The following is a 7,314-nucleotide window of genomic DNA, read 5'->3' as shown; positions in this document are numbered from 1 at the left end:
TTGTACATTAGAGGCTCTCCTGTATAGAGATAGTGTGTTGTACATTAGAGGCTCTCCTGTATAGAGATGGTGAGTTGTACATTAGAGGCTCTCCTGTATAGAGATGGTGTGTTGTACATTAGAGGCTCTCCTGTATAGAGATAATGTGTTGTACATTAGAGGCTCTCCTGTATAGAGATAGTGTGTTGTACATTAGAGGCTCTCCTGTATAGAGATAGTGTGTTGTACATTAGAGGCTCTCCTGTATAGAGATGGTGTGTTGTACATTAGAGGCTCTCCTGTATAGAGATAGTGTGCTGTACATTAGAGGCTCTCCTGTATAGAGATGGTGTGTTGTACATTAGAGGCTCTCCTGTATAGAGATAATGTGTTGTACATTAGAGGCTCTCCTGTATAGAGATAGTGTGTTGTACATTAGAGGCTCTCCTGTATAGAGATAGTGTGTTGTACATTAGAGGCTCTCCTGTATAGAGATAGTGTGTTGTACATTAGAGGCTCTCCTGTATAGAGATGGTGTGTTGTACATTAGAGGCTCTCCTGTATAGAGATGGTGAGTTGTACATTGGAGGCTCTCCTGTGTAGAGATGGTGAGTTGTACATTAGAGGCTCTCCTGTATAGAGATGGTGTGTTGTACATTAGAGGCTCTCCTGTATAGAGATGGTGAGTTGTACATTAGAGGCTCTCCTGTATAGAGATGGTGTGTTGTACATTAGAGGCTCTCCTGTATAGAGATAGTGTGTTGTACATTAGAGGCTCTACTGTATAGAGATAGTGTGTTGTACATTAGAGGCTCTCCTGTATAGAGATAGTGAGTTGTACATTAGAGGCTCTCCTGTATAGAGATGGTGTGTTGTACATTAGAGGCTCTCCTGTATAGAGATGGTGTGTTGTACATTAGAGGCTCTCCTGTATAGAGATAGTGAGTTGTACATTAGAGGCTCTCCTGTATAGACATGGAGTGTTGTACATTAGAGGCTCTCCTGTATAGATGGTGTGTTGTACATTAGAGGCTCTCCTGTATAGATGGTGTGTTGTACATTAGAGGCTCTCCTGTATAGAGATAGTGTGTTGTACATTAGAGGCTCTCCTGTATAGAGATGGTGAGTTGTACATTAGAGGCTCTCCTGTATAGAGATGGTGTGTTGTACATTAGAGGCTCTCCTGTATAGAGATAATGTGTTGTACATTAGAGGCTCTCCTGTATAGAGATAGTGTGTTGTACATTAGAGGCTCTCCTGTATAGAGATAGTGTGTTGTACAATAGAGGCTCTCCTGTATAGAGATAGTGTGTTGTACATTAGAGGCTCTCCTGTATAGAGATGGTGTGTTGTACATTAGAGGCTCTCCTGTATAGAGATAATGTGTTGTACATTAGAGGCTCTCCTGTATAGAGATAGTGTGTTGTACATTAGAGGCTCTCCTGTATAGAGATAGTGTGTTGTACATTAGAGGCTCTCCTGTATAGAGATAGTGTGTTGTACATTAGAGGCTCTCCTGTATAGAGATGGTGTGTTGTACATTAGAGGCTCTCCTGTATAGAGATGGTGAGTTGTACATTGGAGGCTCTCCTGTGTAGAGATGGTGAGTTGTACATTAGAGGCTCTCCTGTATAGAGATAGTGTGTTGTACATTAGAGGCTCTCCTGTATAGAGATAGTGTGTTGTACATTAGAGGCTCTCCTGTATAGATGGTGTGTTGTACATTAGAGGCTCTCCTGTATAGAGATAGTGTGTTGTACATTAGAGGCTCTACTGTATAGAGATGGTGAGTTGTACATTAGAGGCTCTCCTGTATAGAGATAGTGAGTTGTACATTAGAGGCTCTCCTGTATAGAGATGGTGTGTTGTACATTAGAGGCTCTCCTGTATAGAGATGGTGTGTTGTACATTAGAGGCTCTCCTGTATAGAGATAGTGAGTTGTACATTAGAGGCTCTCCTGTATAGATGGTGTGTTGTACATTAGAGGCTCTCCTGTATAGATGGTGTGTTGTACATTAGAGGCTCTCCTGTATAGAGATAGTGTGTTGTACATTAGAGGCTCTCCTGTATAGAGATGGTGTGTTGTACATTAGAGGCTCTCCTGTATAGAGATGGTGTGTTGTACATTAGAGGCTCTCCTGTATAGAGATGGTGTGTTGTACATTAGAGGCTCTCCTGTATAGAGATGGTGTGTTGTACATTAGAGGCTCTCCTGTATAGACACGGAGAGTACATTAGAGGCTCTCCTGTATAGACATGGAGTGTACATTAGAGGCTCTCCTGTATAGAGATGGTGTGATGTATATTAGAGGCTCTCCTGTATAGAGATAGTGTGTTGTACATTAGAGGCTCTCCTGTATAGAGATAGTGTGTTGTACATTAGAGGCTCTCCTGTATAGAGATGGTGTGTTGTACATTAGAGGCTCTCCTGTATAGAGATAATGTGTTGTACATTAGAGGCTCTCCTGTATAGAGATAATGTGTTGTACATTAGAGGCTCTCCTGTATAGAGATAGTGTGTTGTACATTAGAGGCTCTCCTGTATATAATGTGTTGTACATTAGAGGCTCTCCTGTATAGATAGTGTGTTGTACAATAGAGGCTCTCCTGTATAGAGATAGTGTGTTGTACAATAGAGGCTCTCCTGTATAGATAGTGTGTTGTACATTAGAGGCTCTCCTGTATAGAGATAGTGTGTTGTACATTAGAGGCTCTCCTGTATGGAGATGGTTGAGTTGTACATTAGAGGCTCTCCTGTATGGAGATAGTGTGCTGTACATTAGAGGCTCTCCTGTATAGAGATAGTGTGCTGTACATTAGAGGCTCTCCTGTATAGAGATAGTGTGTTGTACATTAGAGGCTCTCCTGTATAGAGATAGTGTGCTGTACATTAGAGGCTCTCCTGTATAGAGATGGTGTGTTGTACATTAGAGGCTCTCCTGTATAGAGATGGTGTGTTGTACATTAGAGGCTCTCCTGTATGGAGATGGTGTGTTGTACATTAGAGGCTCTCCTGTATAGAGATAGTGTGTTGTACATTAGAGGCTCTCCTGTATAGAGATAGTGTGTTGTACATTAGAGGCTCTCCTGTATAGACATGGAGTGTACATTAGCAGTGCTAATTTTGGCAGCAAATTTCAATTTAGTTTTAGTCTTAGGACTAAAATGGCATTTTAGTTTTAGTCCCATTTTAGTCTTCTGCAAGTGTTTTAGTTTTAGTCGTATTTAGTCGACTAAAACTCCAGTATATTTTAGTCGACTAAAACGTCCTACATATTAGTCGACTAAAACTCATTTTAGTCATCTATAATCAAATGGGTGTAGTTCAATTGTAATTTGTAATTTGTAATGCATTATTTAAGCATTTCTCTACAATTTCCAAACTCATTATATACTACTACTGGTCCTGGAGTGAAAAATCGAATATGTTATTTGTGGTACTAAGCTTTGAGCATGCACCAGTGTTAATTTTGGCAGCAAATTTCGATTTAGTTTTAGTTATAGTCTTTTGACTAAAATGCCATTTTAGTTTTAGTCGTATTTTAGTCATCTGAATTGTGTTAGTCGACGAAAACGTTTTAGTCGGTTTTAGTCGACGAAATTAACACTGTACATTAGAGGCTCTCCTGTATAGAGATGGTGAGTTGTACATTAGAGGCTCTCCTGTATAGAGATAGTGTGTTGTACATTAGAGGCTCTCCTGTATAGAGATAGTGTGTTGTACATTAGAGGCTCTCTTGTATAGAGATAGTGTGTTGTACATTAGAGGCTCTCCTGTATAGAGATGGTGTGTTGTACATTAGAGGCTCTCCTGTATAGATAGTGTGTTGTACATTAGAGGCTCTCCTGTATAGAGATGGTGTGTTGTACATTAGAGGCTCTCCTGTATAGAGATGGTGTGTTGTACATTAGAGGCTCTCCTGTATAGAGATGGTGAGTTGTACATTAGAGGCTCTCCTGTATAGAGATAATGTGTTGTACATTAGAGGCTCTCCTGTATGGAGATAGTGTGTTGTACATTAGAGGCTCTCCTGTATAGAGATAATGTGTTGTACATTAGAGGCTCTCCTGTATAGAGATGGTGAGTTGTACATTAGAGGCTCTCCTGTATAGAGATAGTGTGTTGTACATTAGAGGCTCTCCTGTATAGAGATAGTGTGTTGTACATTAGAGGCTCTCCTGTATAGAGATAGTGTGTTGTACATTAGAGGCTCTCCTGTATAGAGATAGTGTGTTGTACATTAGAGGCTCTCCTGTATAGAGATAGTGTGTTGTCCATTAGAGGCTCTCCTGTATAGAGATGGTGTGTTGTACATTAGAGGCTCTCCTGTGTATAGATGGTGTGTTGTACATTAGAGGCTCTCCTGTATAGAGATAGTGTGTTGTACAATAGAGGCTCTCCTGTATAGATAGTGTGTTGTACATTAGAGGCTCTCCTGTGTATAGATAATGTGTTGTACATTAGAGGCTCTCCTGTGTATAGATGGTGTGTTGTACATTAGAGGCTCTCCTGTATAGAGATGGAGTGTTGTACATTAGAGGCTCTCCTGTGTATAGATGGTGTGTTGTACATTAGAGGCTCTCCTGTATAGAGATGGTGTGTTGTACATTAGAGGCTCTCCTGTATAGAGATGGTGTGTTGTACATTAGAGGCTCTCCTGTATAGAGATGGTGTGTTGTACATTAGAGGCTCTCCTGTATAGAGATGGTGTGTTGTACATTAGAGGCTCTCCTGTATAGAGATGGTGTGTTGTACATTAGAGGCTCTCCTGTATAGAGATAGTGTGTTGTACATTAGAGGCTCTCCTGTATAGAGATGGTGTGTTGTACATTAGAGGCTCTCCTGTATAGAGATGGAGTGTTGTACATTAGAGGCTCTCCTGTGTATAGAGATAGTGTGTTGTACATTAGAGGCTCTCCTGTATAGAGATGGTGTGTTGTACATTAGAGGCTCTCCTGTATAGAGATAGTGTGTTGTACATTAGAGGCTCTCCTGTATAGAGATAGTGTGCTGTACATTAGAGGCTCTCCTGTATAGAGATGGTGTGTTGTACATTAGAGGCTCTCCTGTATAGAGATAGTGTGTTGTACATTAGAGGCTCTCCTGTATAGATGGTGTGTTGTACATTAGAGGCTCTCCTGTATAGAGATGGTGTGTTGTACATTAGAGGCTCTCCTGTATAGAGATGGTGTGTTGTACATTAGAGGCTCTCCTCAGATCTTATCTCCCCTCACACACAGGGACATGATGTCTGTATTGGGGAGGGCTCTCCTCTTAGAGGTCATATGAAGGACACAGAGGACTGCTTGGCGCGCTGTCTCTGCCCCACATAAGCGGAATATTTCCCTGACAGACATAGCGGATCAGCTGGAGGAACTGGCCAAGGTCACCGGCGGCGTCATTGACAGAACTTGTGACCGGCGCAGGGGGGGGGGGGGGGTTAATGTCGCCAGAGGTGACAATTCCCAACTAAGTGTGTGAAGGTGACACACAAGGACACGGAGTGCGGGAGACGGCTGTCGCCTTTATTAGAACTCTCCCTCCGTATGAGGTAGGCACGGAGCCCTGGCATTGGACTGTACACAGCCCGGGCAGCGGGCGGCTCTATTGGCTCTCATTGGATATCGGAGCCCCACACAGCGCACCGCCCGGGCTGCTATACACTGAGGCACTGTGCTTGCTGAGCCTGCGGTTCTCCAGGCCCCGCCCCTTCCCTGCTTGTCAGAGGAGGGGGAGGAGCCAGTATAGGAAGTGTGTCTGTGTGTGAGTGTGTGACACGGGGTGAGTGTGTGAGAGTGCGCTGTGTCCTCTGCCGTGTCCTACAGCCACTGCCGCCCCACTACAACACTACGGGGGCACCGGGCATGTCACCTGTCCTCGTGTGGTCACACACCGTCCCCTGTGCACCGTGACCCGGGCCCCTCCGAGCAGCGGGATGACAGCGGGACCTTGACGTGAGTTGGGGGCAGAGGTGGGGGTGGGGGGTGCGATGTGATGGGACACTATGGAGAGGGGGAACTTTGTGTATACTGATCGCTGCTCACTTCTATTTATACATCCAAGGCACACTTCTCATCATGGACACATCACACACACAGAGCTGTCATTGGATTGTTGTCATGGAGGGATCCCCCATCCTGTGCACAACATCCCCCCCCCCCCCATATCTCCAATATAAAGTTTGGGGGGTGAAGGATCGTATATGACTTAGGGGGCTCATTTACACCAAATGTGGTCAGGTGCGCTTTAAAACGCAGTACTGTCGCACATGCATGAGAATCAAATGTATTCCAATGAGCCTTGTGTACACCATTCACTGACTACATACTCCTTGTGTACACCATGACTGACTACATACCCCTTGTGTACACCATTCACTGACTACATACCCCTTGTGTACACCATTCTCTGACTACATACTCCTTGTGTACACCATTCTCTGACTACATACCCCTTGTGTACACCATTCACTGACTACATACCCCTTGTGTACACCATTCACTGACTACATACCCCTTGTGTACACCATTCTCTGACTACATACCCCTTGTGTACACCATGACTGACTACATACCCCTTGTGTACACCATTCTCTGACTACATACTCCTTGTGTACACCATTCTCTGACTACATACTCCTTGTGTACACCATTCACTGACTACATACTCCTTGTGTACACCATTCTCTGACTACATACCCCTTGTGTACACCATTCTCTGACTACATACCCCTTGTGTACACCATTCTCTGACTACATACTCCTTGTGTACACCATTCTCTGACTACATACTCCTTGTGTACACCATTCTCTGACTACATACCCCTTGTGTACACCATTCTCTGACTACATACCCCTTGTGTACACCATTCTCTGACTACATACTCCTTGTGTACACCATGACTGACTACATACCCCTTGTGTACACCATTCACTGACTACATACCCCTTGTGTACACCATTCACTGACTACATACCCCTTGTGTACACCATTCACTGACTACATACCCCTTGTGTACACCATTCACTGACTACATACCCCTTGTGTACACCATTCTCTGACTACATACCCCTTGTGTACACCATTCTCTGACTACATACCCCTTGTGTACACCATTCTCTGACTACATACCCCTTGTGTACACCATGACTGACTACATACCCCTTGTGTACACCATTCTCTGACTACATACTCCTTGTGTACACCATTCTCTGACTACATACTCCTTGTGTACACCATTCACTGACTACATACTCCTTGTGTACACCATTCTCTGACTACATACCCCTTGTGTACACCATTCTCTGACTACATACCCCTTGTGTACACCATT

At 43.7% G+C, this 7,314-nt stretch overlaps 1 protein-coding gene across 2 annotated transcripts in view; it reads left to right on the top strand.

The window, feature by feature from the left end:
• Positions 1-5,691: 5,691 nt before the first annotated feature.
• Positions 5,692-7,314, top strand: part of ESRRA (estrogen related receptor alpha) — a 38,317-nt gene continuing 36,694 nt past the window's right edge. Inside the window, exon 1 of one of the 2 annotated variants that reach the window (XM_082269773.1) lies at positions 5,692-5,935. The gene's annotated coding sequence lies outside the window, so the exon portion shown is untranslated. The remainder of the gene's footprint in view (positions 5,936-7,314) is intronic. The other variant, XM_082269772.1, reaches the window with a different exon arrangement.

The sequence above is a fragment of the Pelophylax lessonae genome, assembly GCF_965119305.1.
Source record: "Pelophylax lessonae genome assembly, chromosome: 10".
Lineage (NCBI taxonomy): Eukaryota > Metazoa > Chordata > Amphibia > Anura > Ranidae > Pelophylax > Pelophylax lessonae.
The sequence above is the reverse complement of the archived record's forward strand: the minus strand, read 5'-3'. Positions and strand labels throughout refer to the sequence as shown.